Here is a 15,297-nt window from a genome sequence, read left to right on the forward strand (position 1 = left end):
ACATTAAGACATTTTAAGAAAAAATATCTTCTTTCCCCTCTGCAAATTTTGAACATTTTTTCCCCACGCCGAGGGAAATTTCCCTCCATCTGGCAATTGTGAGCCGAAGATGGGAAAGATTCTTTGCTGTTTTCTCGTCGTTACTTGATATTAGTGCTGTCGAATTTTTTGTGACTTTTGCAGTTTTCGGTTTTTGAGAAAACCGTTTTCCTGAAAACCGAAAACAGCAAATGCGGTTTTCAAAACCGAAACCGCAAAAGGGTTTTCAAAACCGAAACCGCAAAAGCGGTTTTCAAAACCGAAACCGCAAAAACGGTTTTCAAAACCGAAACCGCAGATGCGGTTTTTAAAACCGAAACCGCAAATGCGGTTTTCAAAACCGACATTTCGGTTTTATGAAATTTCACTTTTTTCAAAAACCGGTTTTCGGTTTTTTCAAAAACCGATTTCGACAGCACTAGTCTATACCTTCTTCTGAGAGATCGTACGTTTAACCCTGTAGCTGTAAGAATTTCTAAGAACAAAGACACTTAAAATTTGCCGTTCTCCCCGCCCTCCATTAATTTTCTCGTATGTACAGAGCAAAGTAATGTTCTTCAAATAGGTCAATTGTTTTTGGCTGTGAAAAATTTGTATTCTACAAGCTCTTCCTTCCAGGTGAAATTTGCAATGCGCATATTTGCTATGGTTATAGAAATACAAAGATATAGAAATCTTATCTGCATAGTTTATTTTCGATTGCCGAAAATGGGTTCTGCTACGAGAAGTTGCCACCGCCCATTTTGTTTTTGGTATAAATTGTTTATAAATCCTGAACAAACGAAAATTTTATGAGAAAATAATCGTGAACAAATGATCTGCATGGTTTAATTTTCAAATTCTGAAAATAGGTTCTGCTAGGTTTAAACACATACTTTGGCTTCTTTCTTTCATGCTTGGCTTGGTGATGTGTGTGTGTATGTAGGTTTATCTCGGTATAACCAACGGTTCTGCGAACTCGAAATATTATAACAACGGCTTCGCCCGAACCGGTGCGAACCGGCTGAATAGCACCACTGTATATATATATATATATATATATATATATATATATATATATATATATATATATATATATATATATATATATATATATATAAATCACTGTATTTCATCTTTCTAGACAGAGCTAATTGGGTGTCATACGGTTATGTCCTTTGGGTTAGATTTAGCTGGTTGATTTAAAATTTAGCATCCCGTTCAGCAACGAGGTTATACGGGACGTGAACCTAGAGCTTAATATGGGGTCCGAACCACATGAACTCGCATTGGGAACGAACTCGGTTCAGATCTCACATTAAGTTATGAGTCCATATCTCATATAACCCGGGCAATTAACAGGATATTCAATTCCAATTCCGAATTTCTGTCGGTGAAAGTAAAAAAGATTAGTTGCTGTTGGGATAAATATCGTCGGCACGTTCTCTTTGATGACTAACTATCTGATATTTGTCATTGTTCATTTTCCATTTTTCTCTGGAAGCTGATAGACATAGATAGATATCGACAGGGACGTACGGAAGGGGGGGGACACGAGGGTCCGGACCCCCCCGAAATTTCGACTTTTTAAAAATTTAGCCTAATTTTAGGGGCAATTTTAGCAATTTTAATATAAAATAGCTTCATATTTAGTTTGGACCCCCCCCCGAAATAAATTCCTGGGTACGCTACTGGATATCGATATATAGATATAGAAATATAGATAGATAGGTAGGTACAGGGTGACTGGTAGTTCGATTCATTCCTTTGATGGGGATATTCTACAAGAACTTCGGAACATTTTCACCTATATAAACCGGGGGTAGCAAATCAATAGTTTCTGAGTAATTTGCTCATGTGATTTCTCTAAAATTTCCTGCTAACGAGAGGTGAACGAGAAACTTCCACCCTGACAGACATCCACATATCATAAAGCAATGAAATTTTGCGTGTGTAATCCTCATACCTATGTAGGTCATGCGGTAATGTACAACTCGTAACTCTGCACCGTTACTGTGTTTTAGTTCCGAACGTGAAGTAAGGTGTAGTGGTCCAAAATCCCATTACTGCACTTCAAAAAGCAGCGTGGCAACATAGCAGAAGTACTTTCTCCTAGGAAATGACTGCATGGTTTGGAAGAGATGAAATGAAGAAGGTATGCGGCCAACAGAAAATAGGAACTATGACGGGTTTCATATCCAGGGTCGAGCATGTATATGGCCAACATTCGACGGTGAACGAATGCGTTATTTTCCAGGAGCCGGACACCTTTTGTCAGCATGCCACGCTCCATTTTTCACAAGCCTTTGTTAGTGCTATAGTGCTAAGTATATTATTTTGTTATGACTTTCCAAGATGTACATTTCTACCTTTGTAGAAACCTTGTAACATTAGGTTCTCACTGTAGCAATTGGTATGTCAATGATCGTAATTTTGTTTTGAATTATTAAAGCGATGTATTAGATTGCTAATTCTTTCTTTCTTTCTTTGTTCATGTATTAATGCAAGGGAATGACTCAAGAAAGGGTTCAGACCTCCAACTCCAAGGTCACATCGGTCTTTTAGGCCGGTCTAGGATTTGGGAAGGAACTGGAAGACTTGACTTTCTAGAAGATACTACCCCTGCCTTCGCCTAGTGGGAGCTAAGAAAACCAGGAAAAACCTAGTCAAATGAATGACAGCATGGGGATGTATCATTATTAAAGTAAGTGCGTGTTCAACTCTGAGCGACCAAAATGATGATCATTTTACTTGCGATCGGCATGGGGTATTACCACTTGCTTTCCAGGCAAGGGTACCACAACTACCAGGGTATACTGTGCCTCACTGCTGCGTGCGTTGAGGGATTCTGTGAAATCCCAGAGCATGGTATGCTGACAAAAGGTGTCCATCTCCTTGTAACAATGTACCCGTTCACTGTTCGAATGTTGGCCAGACAGATGCGCGGCCCTGAGTATGAAATCCGTCATAGTTCCCGCTTTCTCTTGACCACATACCTTCTTCGTTCCACCTCTTCCCAACTAGGCAAATATTTCCTAGGGGAAAGTTCTTCTGCGATGTTGTCACACTGCTTTCTGAGGTGCAGTAATGGATTTACTTCATGTTCGGAACTATAAGTGATTTCTTTCTATACTGAAAATTCATATGTAAATAATATTTGGTATATTTTCTAGAGCAGTGGTCGCGAAACTTACGAAGCTTCTGAGCTACTGTGTCGTTTTTATATCCTACTGTGAGCAATCAACCAAAATAATTACAACTTTTTTTAAATCTTACATTTCTTATTGCCTATAAACTTATATTTCTAGTAAATATGAAATCAAACTATCCAAGTTAGTATATATACATACGAAAAACATAACGTGCACAACTCCGTGTCTGAGAAACTCAATCCGTTGGACTACGGTTACCCAAAGGAAGACGGTACTTTGATTCCGTGACAGATAATCCATCAAAGCCAGAAGATTTTCCTAAGCCATGTAATTGCCAGATGTGCTTCAGAGAAACTGTATGTCCATAACAATGTGCTGTGACTTTTGTAAATGTAAACATACTCTTTTGGATTAACGCAGCAGGAACCCTCATAATTTTGTTAAAGTCTTGATTTCGACTCTGAAAGATTTGCATTATTCATTTTAATTTTTGATACTATTTTTTTAATTTGTACCAGTATTATCTGTTAAATAATAAAAATAATAATCTTGTACGGTTATAATCGCTTCTTCTTTATTAACAACATAATAACTTCTAAATTCTCTACGATAAATCAATTCATATTGGTGAGCCCAAAACCAATCCGTGCGTTATGTATAATATCTTACTACAATTAATTACTTCTACACAACTCGATTAACTTCTCAAATCACTGATACAACGATACCTCTGATAAATCCACAAATTATTAACTACAGACTCAACATTTCTCTGTACCCAAACACAACATATCATATCTCGTTACTAACAACAGATCTTCAAATGTTTTTTTCTAAACAGTTCAACTAAGTGGCGTTAATCACATAGCCGTGTTTGCCAACTCCACATCTGGCACTAACAACTTGGCCTTTCACGCCAACCCTACAACATTCTCCCTTCCTTTTTTTTTTTTTTTTTTTTTTTTTTTTTTACTACTTCTCTTCGAGACATCAACACTACTGACTCTCCGGTTTCCACACAATCCTTCTTCACTTCGTCTGCCTTTGCACGGTCTTTTTCTTCTAATTCATCACTCTCAGCACTTTCTTCTTTTCTACCTGTGATTTCACTACTGAATCTCTGGTTTCCACAATCTTTCTTCATTTCATCTGCCTTTGGACGGTCTTCAGCTTCATTCCGTCCTGTGACCCCTTTTTTGTGCCATCTTCCTGTCATCGATATCAGTTCCTTCCATAGAGTGTAGTCTCTACCAAATTTACCTTCCATTTTCTTCTTTTTAAGATTATAGCTGCTATCTTCTCTTTCACCTGCCAACAACCATATATTCGACTCTTCTATCTTTTCCGATTCCAAAGCTACTTCCTGATTCACAACCCAACCTTTTGCTTTTTCTTCTATTGGCTGCCTGTTCCATATTTGACCTTGCCCCGTCTGATCTACATAATTGAAACCTTTCTTGTCTTGCGAAGAACCTGTATATTCGTATTCAGCTACCCTGAATTCTGTCCTGTCCTGAGAAATACCGTTCATTTGTTCTTGATTACATATTCCTGGTGCCTCTGTAGGAATGTACTGAAGGCATCTGTATTCCGGCTTCATCCGATGTTGATTATAACGAACATTGCTAAACTTCTGTTCATAATCTACTTCAGCAATTCTCGTGACCAACTGACATTGTCTGCTTTCCTTTTCGGGCATCCGTCGTTCTGACTTGCTATTATGTAGAGTGTTTATTATAAAATCGTCCATAATATAGCAATTTTCTTCTTTTATTTCTGCTGGATCTATAGCAAAATTATCCAAAGCTTGTCGAATTTCTTCTTCACTAAACAAATTTCGATCCTCCATGTGTTTGTCTTCCACAATTGGTATCTCATTAACTTCTTTGTTTGAGGAGTACATTTTTCTTTTTGGACAACACTTAGCAAAGTGATGGTATGCATTACAACTTCTACATCGTGCATCTCGCGCTGGACACTGGTATATGGGATGTTGTCTTCCACATGCCGCACAACCGTATGTCTGCCGTGATGAATTACTGCAAAAATTGTTTTTATTGGAAATGCAACGATTTGCTGGATTTCGTATTTGTCCCAATCGTGTGTCTGTGTTATAAAATATGGTGACTTCTTTTTCAAGCAATTCTACCTGATTTGCTATATCTATAGCAGAATGCATAGTCAAATCAGACACTGAAAGCATCTTCTTTCGTGCAACTTCACTGGCGATACCACATACTATTTGATCCCTCAATGCGTCTTCTCGGAAGGCTCCAAATTTACAACGATTTGCTTGTTTCTTTAGCTGTAGAATATAGTCCTGAAATTGTTGACCATGTTCTTGTTTCATATTATGAAATTTATATCTCTCGACTATGAAGTTCGATGTGTGCTGGAAGTGCTTTATCAAAAGATCCTTAATGGTTTCATAATCCAATTCAGGTGCTTTGCGTGGAGCTGCTAGCTCCTTCAGGATTTTATAAACCGAGCCTCCAATCAAAGATAATAATATACATACTTTTTTGTGCGATGGTACATCATTTGCTAGACAATACTGCTCATACCGTTCAATGTAGGTTTCAACGTCGGGTTCATCAGTATCTAATGGCTCAAAATATGGTACCAATTTGTTTTCTGCCATCGTTTAACTTTGTGGGTTCTGTCACAAATACTCGTCGCCAATTGTTAAATAATAAAAATAATAATCTTGTACGGTTATAATCGCTTCTTCTTTATTAACAACATAATAACTTCTAAATTCTCTACGATAAATCAATTCATATTGGTGAGCCCAAAACCAATCCGTGCGTTATGTATAATATCTTACTACAATTAATTACTTCTACACAACTCGATTAACTTCTCAAATCACTGATACAACGATACCTCTGATAAATCCACAAATTATTAACTACAGACTCAACATTTCTCTGTACCCAAACACAACATATCATATCTCGTTACTAACAACAGATCTTCAAATGTTTTTTTCTAAACAGTTCAACTAAGTGGCGTTAATCACATAGCCGTGTTTGCCAACTCCACATCTGGCACTAACAACTTGGCCTTTCACGCCAACCCTACATTATCCACTACGGCGTATTTGTTTAATACATTCTTCTTCTTTTGTAAAAATATTTCTTTCCCTTTGAATCCACTTTTTAAACTTGCATCTGAAAATACGTAATTGTTCCATTTTTTTTAAATTACATATAACCGCTACCAGGTTATAGAAGTATTTTTGTGGACGCTCTGTATATTCCGTAAAGACAGTGATTATTTTTTCGATTTATACTTTATTCTGCGACGCATATAAGTTCTTTCTTCAGTGGGAATTGCTTCTCTCCCACGCAACTGGACAAAGAAGTCTTTCATTGTTTTTTCATATATATATTTAAAACATTGGTTTTTGGTAAGAGCAGTGAGTGACGAATCTCCTCAGTGTTTCTCCCTGACTTATTATATGCACAGTATATATTCTGCAGTTATTTGGAACTGAATTAAGTGCTTTCTTTAGTCATATATGGAAATACTACCTGACCAGGTGTTCGAGTGACCAGTGACGCCAGTCACATTGTTTTTGCAGTTACTTATCTGTACTTTCTCACGCCCGAGTTATCACAATGTCTCGTACATCGTGGCTAGTGGACTAAAATTAACATAAATTATTTTCCGTATTCTGTTTGTGTGTGCATACAGGTGAGTTAATTGAGTGGTTTTTAGAATGAACTGCCGACATTCTTCAATCAACCATTGCAGCTTGCATCTTAAACTTTTGAGCTCGGGGAGTTTGACTCCGGAATTGTGTGCAACCACCACGCACGTTGCGTCGGGCATTAAGTATGATTTTGTGTTAAGGGGCAAAAGCTATTAGCCGGTGAAGGGCGTTTTCTTACGGCTAGCCCCAACTAATGAAGTCCCAGGTTCACAAACCATGTGCGCCTAAAAAGTTATAAACGCGCCCTCCAACATTGGCATTCTACTTTGGAGACTTTCTTTTCTAATTTGCTGAAGACTCATCTTAAAGCTTCAGAATTGTTTGGTGCAGCAACTGGATTTCTACGTAGGATTATCCCGGAAACTTTTACCCAAGTGCATCAATGGTGTGAGAAAAGCATTTGCAGTGAAATCTGAATTATAATCTATATAAAAGTGATAAAAAGGGTTAATTAAAAGGGCAAAGTGTGATTTTAATAATGAAGATTATTATACATATTCTGTGTTAAGTGTTGTGATCATTTCTCTTCGTTATTTTTATATAATAGTATTCTAATAAATACGTATAGTATTATTTAATCCAGTGTGTTTTCGTTGTTTGTGTGCGTTATGATCTGGATGACAATCAGATCGTCTATGAGGTTTTCGAGGCGAGACATCCGAACCTCTCGGCGCCTAATGCTCATCTCATCATTGAGACTGACGAGCGATTTGGAAACAATTTGTAACCCCTTCTTGAAGAGGTCCTTCGTCGTCCTATCTCGGTAAGTTCAGGTCTCAGCAGAATACTTATTGATAGGACAACGAACCACGAACACCGACCCGAATACAAATGGTTATAAATAAATGTCCGCCCGAACAGAGACCTCGAACACGATTTGGTTATAAATAAATGACGCCCGAACTACCGACTCAAATCGAGACCGTTGGTGCTCGAATACTTATAAGATCAATATCTTAATATACCATTTCTCTTTCAGCTTAGTACCAAAAATTTGAAAAAAACATTTTCTTTCAAGTGATTTTAATCATATTCTTTAGTGATAGTATATTTTATTCTAATTGTACGTTTTAAGTTTTATCTTATTCAAGATGACACACCAGGAAGTAGACTTGGCTACTAAACTGGATTAACTTTTACAAAAAGCAAATAAAAACGAAGGGAATTTCGCTAGGTAAAAACAAAAATAAGACAAGCCATTGGTACGTAAACAATATCCCATCCCTCATAAGTATCGAAGATGTACGAGATGAGATTCATAAGTTATTAGATTTTAGGATTTTCGGTAAAAACGCATTCTAACAGCGTAGGGGAACCGTATTTATCGAAAAACGGTTTCAAATTTTGGCAAAATTTTTGCACCGTAGCTAGTGAAAAGATACTTTGGTGTTACAATATATTTTTATTAAATGTCTTTAAATTTTAAGATTCTTTTTAGACTCCCTTCCCACTTTCGAAATTCCTAAATGTGTTGTAATACGTAGGGAAATTGCATTTATCGAAAAGCAATTTTGAACTAGTAGCGCAGTTCCGTACCTCAGCCAGTGGCAAGATATTTTGGCTTTATAATATATTTTATTAAGTGTTTCATATTTTAGAAATTCTTTTTAGAATCCCTTTCCTCATTCCAAATTCTTCAATATGTTACCATACGTATGATTCACAATTAATGTTTGATTTTCTTTTTAGAATACTTTAAAAAGATGTATCGGGATGCCTAGTATGAGAAAATTTTTAGTTGTTAATTATTTATATATTTGTATATTGGTAAATGAAATTCAATATTTAATCTCATGTGTAGAATATAAAATTTTACACTTTTAATCAATGTTAAATTTCTTTTTTAGTGTTAATCTTAGATTTTCGGTTTCATTTTGAAGTGTTTATTCTAATTTTGTTGAACCTCATTTACGTCATTTACCCGATTTTGACTTATTTGAATTTCCAGGATGTGACATGATGTATTTTGTTCGAAGAGAAAAGCTTAGAAAGGAAAGTAGGCTAAGCATTAAACGTTCGAAACAGGCATTTCCTTGTTGGTTAATAGTATGTGCAGGAATGTCATGTAAATAGCATATTCTCCGAACTAAAGTAGTAATCTTTTATTTTAGAAGGAACTAATGAATAGATATTGTGATGGTGAACGGTCGTTTTTCTCCCATATTGATATGTATGTGGAAGTATGTATAACTTCTATATTTTCTTGTAATTTCTGATTAACATTCTTTTCGTCTTCTTTAGACCACTGAACGACCGCAGGGAATTTTTTTCGGGTAGGATATTTCATGGAGATAAATATATTTTTTCAGGGAGGCAATATTTCCTGCAATTGCAGATCTCTTGCAAAATGGATGTGGCTAATCCATTGGATATTCCGTAGCTAACTGTATTTTAACCATCGATCGCAAAATATTGTTTTCATTCCTTTTCTTCCTTTATAGTAACCCGTAACTAAGCATGTGCATTCTTAGGTTAGATTTTTCTGTATATTTTATTCGCTAATAACATTTCAGTGAATATTTTAATGTTTATGAATCGTAATTATATGACTTTTATTGATATGGTAATACGTTGTAATATTTTTCATATTAATTTTGAGAAAATTGTATTTTAGTTATAGTATGTCCTAGAAACTATTTGAATTCGATATAGATCCCGAAAAATAAACTTATTTTCTTTGTTTCCAAAATCATGAAGCCATAACGATTTATGAAGATTACTTTGTCAATTATTTCATATGTTCGATGACTGAATTTTAATGTGTTATTAAGACCATTTTAAATATTTTGTAGCGAAGATGCCTAAGAAAATTTAACTGTCGTGGAATGACATAACTGTCTTGTAGGGAATTTAATTTTGATGTTTCTGGCCGACCAGAAAGTTGTAATGTCGTTGACTATATTTTTGTGTTTGTATCCCATGTTTTTCTTTTCATAGGTCTCATGTATTTTGTCTTATAGAAACATCTTTACAATGCTACGAGAGCATTTTTGTGTGTTTACACATCTTTTTCTAGGTAGAAGACGTACGTTATGTTCCGAGGAACATACATGCATTTTACTGAATATCAAAGTATTTATATTTCTGTTACGTATAGAAACATTTTTTCTCTAAGTGCCTATTGTTGCAGACCTTTTCACGTTTCTAGTTTTCCATCGTAGGAAACGATTGATATTTTATGTGCAAGTACATGTAGTATTACACATTTTTCCCACCTATGGTTTTGGTCAATTCATGGCGCAATGACCGTTTATTTTCAGGAATGTTTGGACTAGTGAGTCAACTTCCTTGATTCAGACCTTTGAGAAACTTGGATCAACACCGTATAGTTTTCAACGCTTGATTAATAAGTTCTCTTGCAGATAATACCCCCATGTTCTGGAAACCCTACAATATTTACGTTTTTGGAAGTGAACAACAACCATTATTCTAGGCCTAAGCTTATAATAACTTTGTTTCAGAATGAAATCATTTGTTGTATTGCGTATTATTGAATTAAAGTCTCGATTTTCACATGGCGAGCAGATGTCATTTTGATCTTATGGCGTACCAAATTTTCTTCATACATGTCAACGAAATCATAATCTTCTTTTCTTGTTATATAGAATCATGCTTATTTGTTGGAATTACTATGAACGTCAATTTTGACACTTAAGTTTATTTTTTTTTATTTTGGAAAAACGATTTTTCGTTCTTTTCTGCCAAACAATACAAGGCACAATTAAAAAAGGACATACAGATGAAAATCTTATTTTGTTTGTATATTGTCAGTTTATAATGTGTTTACATTTTCATTCATTTTACTTTTTCAATGATTTTCAAATATTTCAAATCTATTATAGTAATATCGGAACTTTGACAATAATTTTAATATCTTTAACATGTTTGCTGTTTGCATATTCATTCATATTCTAATATTTTAAATACAGATATCAGTATATTAAAACCATTTAGTAACTTTTATTGCAATGTTTGATAATTCTTGAAGTCCATATTAAAATGAATAGTTATTGAGTGTATATTTACTTTATATTATACCAAATAAAGTGATCGAAACGGAACACTTAAAACATTTTACGAAAAGTATTTATGTGTTAAAAAAGTAAGAAATTAAATAGCCCTATAAACGCTTTCTGTACCCTTTCAGTGAAAAAAATGATATCTTACAGGTGTTTAAACCATACCTCGCTTCTCACGCCAGTGTGTTAAAAAATTCCCTTATCCCCTCATCAACTCATCGTTGGAGAACCATGGAGGATATTTAACACAGGAAGATAGCATGGTTTCAACATGTGAAGAAACGAAAGATAAGGAAACTCAAATGCAGCAGACATTTCAAAGGATCTTATTACTTGATGAAACACTTGGATTGGACATTGCTCACGCAGGAACCTCATCATGTTGTAGTGAGTGAACAAGTTGTTAAACTATTTCAAATAGCCCCTTTTCAGGTGAAAAACCACTCATCGATTATGCACGAAAGTCTCACACCATATCACAGTGTTGCCAACTAACTGATTTTAAATTTTTGGTGAAAAACCTAATTTTATATGAATCTCATTATACAGCCAGGAGTTCTCAACCTGTCTACGTGTGTACTTGACAGGTCTTCCACACGCTAGGCGCCATCTATAACCGCTACCAGGTTATAGAAGTATTTTTGTGTACGCTCTGTATATTTCGTAAAGACAGTGATTATTTTTTGATTTATTCTTTATTCTGCGACGCATATAAGTTCCTTCTTCCGTGGGAATTGCTTCTCCCCCACGCAACTGGATAAAGAAGTCTTTCATTGTAATTCATATATATATATATATTTAAAAAATTGGTTTTGGTGAGAACATTTCAGTAAGTGACGAATCTTCTCAGTGTTTCTCCCTGACTTATATGCACAGTATATATTCTGCAGTTATTTGGAACTAAATTAAGTGCTTTCTTTAGTCATATATGGAAACACTACCTGACCAGGTGTTCGAGTGACCAGTGACGCCAGTCACATTGTTTTTGCAGTTACTTATCTGTACTTTCTCACGCCCGAGTTATCACAATGTCTCGTGCATCGTGGCTAGTGGACTAAAATTAATATAAATTATTTTCCGTATTCTGTTTGTATGTGCATACAGAGAGTTAATTGAGTGGTTTTTAGAATGAACTGCCAACACTCTTCAATCAACCATTGCAGCTTGCATCTTAAACTTTTGAGCTCGGGGAGTTTGACTCCGGAATTGTGTGCAGCCACCACGCACGTTGCGTCGGGCATTAAGTATGATTTTGTGTTAAGGGGCACAAGCTATTAGCCGGTGAAAGGCGTTTTCTTACGGCTAGCCCCAACTAATGAAGTCCCAGGTTCACAAACCTTGTGCGCCTAAAAAGTTATAAACGCGCCCTCCAACATTGGCATTCTACTTTGGAGACTTTCTTTTTTAATTTGCTGAAGACTCATCTTAACACTTCAGAATTGTTTGGTGCAGCAACTGGATTTCTACGTGGGATTATCCCGGAAACTTTTCCCCAAGGGCATCAATGGTGTGAGAGAAGCATTTGCAGTGAAATCTGAATTATAATCTTCTATATAAAAGTGATAAAAAGGGTTAATTAAAAGGGCAAAGTGTGATTTTAGTAATGAAGATCATTATACATATTCTGTGTTAAGTGTTGTGATCATTTCTCTTCGTTATTTTTATATAATAGTATTCTAATAAATAAGTATAGTATTATTTAATCCAGTGTGTTTTCGTTGTTTGTGTGATGTTTGTGTGCGTTATGATCTGGATGACAATCAGATCGTCCATGAGGTTTTCGAGGCGAGACATCCGAACCCCTCGGCGCTTAATGCTCATCTCATCATTGAGACTGACGAGCGATTTGGAAACAATTTGTAACCCCTTCTTGGAGAGGTCCTTCGTCGTCCTATCTCGGTAAGTTCAGGTCTCAGCAGAATACTTATTGGTAGGATAACGAACCACGAGCACCGACCCGAATACAAATGGTTGTAAATAAATGTCCGCCCGAACAGAGACCTCGAACACGAATTGGTTATATACATTATAATTTAGAATTACGAGATTTACTTTACAAGGGAGTAAAATGAGCAACCAGGTTATACATTCGGATCACTTGGTACGAAATTATACTTAAACAAAAATCTAGTAATTTGGCGTCCATTTTTAAATATGACAACCAAACGACCACGACCTGAATCAATGACCATTTTTATATTTATATAGATGTTTAAAACAAACCTCACAACAGAACTTAGGAGACGTAAAACTTCACAGGTATATTACTAGAAGGTAAAAACGGCGGAAAAGCTATTTTTGTAACAAAATTAAATCATACATACAGTACTATTAGTTTTCCTTTAATATATAGCCTAGTTTTAAACAAAATACAGTTTGTATACCGTTTTAAAACTTATTAAATTCTCCTTCTTTTTGTGTCTTATTAAAATGTTGAATTATAAGCCATTTTTGAGAAAATTACGAAAATATAATAAATTTACTCTTCCGAGTTTCCGGGAAAACGACGTAGATTTCGCGTAAAGTGCAAGAATACAAAATTGGACAGTATAATTTTCTCTTTCCAAAGGAAAAATGATCAAAATGAGTCCGTAGATTTTCGATGAGCGTTCGAAGAAGGTCATGATCTGCCATCTTGAATCCAATATGGGCATTAAACGACCATTAACCAGATCACATTACCAAAAGAAATATACTCTCCTTAAAGGGAGGGCACATAAAACTGCACACGTGACATGTACTAGCGCCCGCACTACTAATTTTATGAACTGTTGGACGTGCATCTGCTTTACAAATACGTTTTATTTTTGTAGGACACGCCACTGACAATGACGGAGTTGCAGGATTAATGATGGATTACACGAACATCACGTTAAAACAATGTGCGGTCATCGAATTCCTGAATGTGGTATAGGAGTAACAACCGTCAACATCCACCGTTGCATGAGTACTGCGTATGGAGATGCATGTGTAGACAGAGTATAATGAGTGCCTACCTGCTCTCTTCTGATCACGATGACCGGCCTTACAATTATGGCTAATTATTGTTCACAAGGGACTTCAAAGAAATACCCAAAATTGTCAAATGTCCAGTTTGATTTTACTAAGCCCTTACGATCTACACCAGCCCCCTAGCGACTGGAAGGCCTGCCATCATAAGTAGTGACGGCACCCGAACCTTATAAGGCAAATTCACACAACCCGGGAGAGCCCAACCGCGATGCAGAAACTCCAATTCGGAAATGTTTTGCCGCACCCACCTTACAGCCCTGACCTGACCTTTATTCTTTCGGATGTTTCCAAAGCTTAAGGCACACCTGAAACCCAGCGTTTTGCATCCGACATGGAGGTCATCAAGACAGTGCTTTGTTGGTGTCAACAACAACCGGTCTCATTCTTTACCAACGGCATGTATAGTGCACCGTTGGCGCAAGTGCGTCGACTCGGTGGGGACTATATTCAAAAGTGAAAGAGTCTACTCGACAGGGAGCGTTATTGTTTGGTAATGGATAAGGTACGACGTGCTCTAAAATCAAAGATATCGGAGCTGCAAGGTAAGGTCATCAAACTCAATCATGACAATACCAAGCCTCACACAGCCATGATGACGCAGCAGAAAACCATGAAACTGGGATGACAAGTCGTCCCTCAGCTTCCCCGTAGTCTGGACTTGGCTCCTTCTGATTTTGTTCCTGTTTGGTCCTCTAAAGGTCCAAATGCGAAGAAAAACATATGATACTAAGAAAACCCTCATTTCTTGTGTGAAACAATGGTGTAAAAGTCACACACCTGAATTCGACCAAAGTGCATTCACGATATGGAAAGAACGTTAAACGAAGTGCGTCACAGCAGATGGAGACTACATAATTAACGTGGTCTTGTAGTCAAATGATCAAAGTATGTTCACCTAACATTTCATCATCATATTGCAACTAATCTAATGTAAATAAAATAAAGAGTTTGTTTGCGTGTCTGTCTGTATGTGAGGCCTGGGGACCAGACGAATGGACTCGAGAGTTACCAAAGGAGCTCTTCCAAAAGTGCTCAATTTTCCCGTTTGCATTGCGTGCATACAATGGTAGCCATAGCTCAGCGGGAGCATGGCCAAAAATGGGTCAACACTACAATGGAAATACCCATGAGGCTTGCATGTTTTCGACATTTTTTGTATATCGCCCAAAAAAGGGGGAGCGTTCCGTTGAGGTTTTATGGAAGTGAGACAATACATTGAGCTCTACAAGCACTATGACTTTCATCGCACTCGATCCTGTGGAACAGGGAAACAAATCGGGTCAAGTCTCTGAAAGTACCATCTCTGATGCTGACTGGATTGATATGAGACAAACACTTTACCTTGTTCGTGCACATATCCACTCAAGGTACAGTAATC

The sequence above is a fragment of the Thermobia domestica genome, chromosome 11, assembly GCF_964235325.1.
Source record: "Thermobia domestica chromosome 11, izTheDome1.hap1.1, whole genome shotgun sequence".
Lineage (NCBI taxonomy): Eukaryota > Metazoa > Arthropoda > Insecta > Zygentoma > Lepismatidae > Thermobia > Thermobia domestica.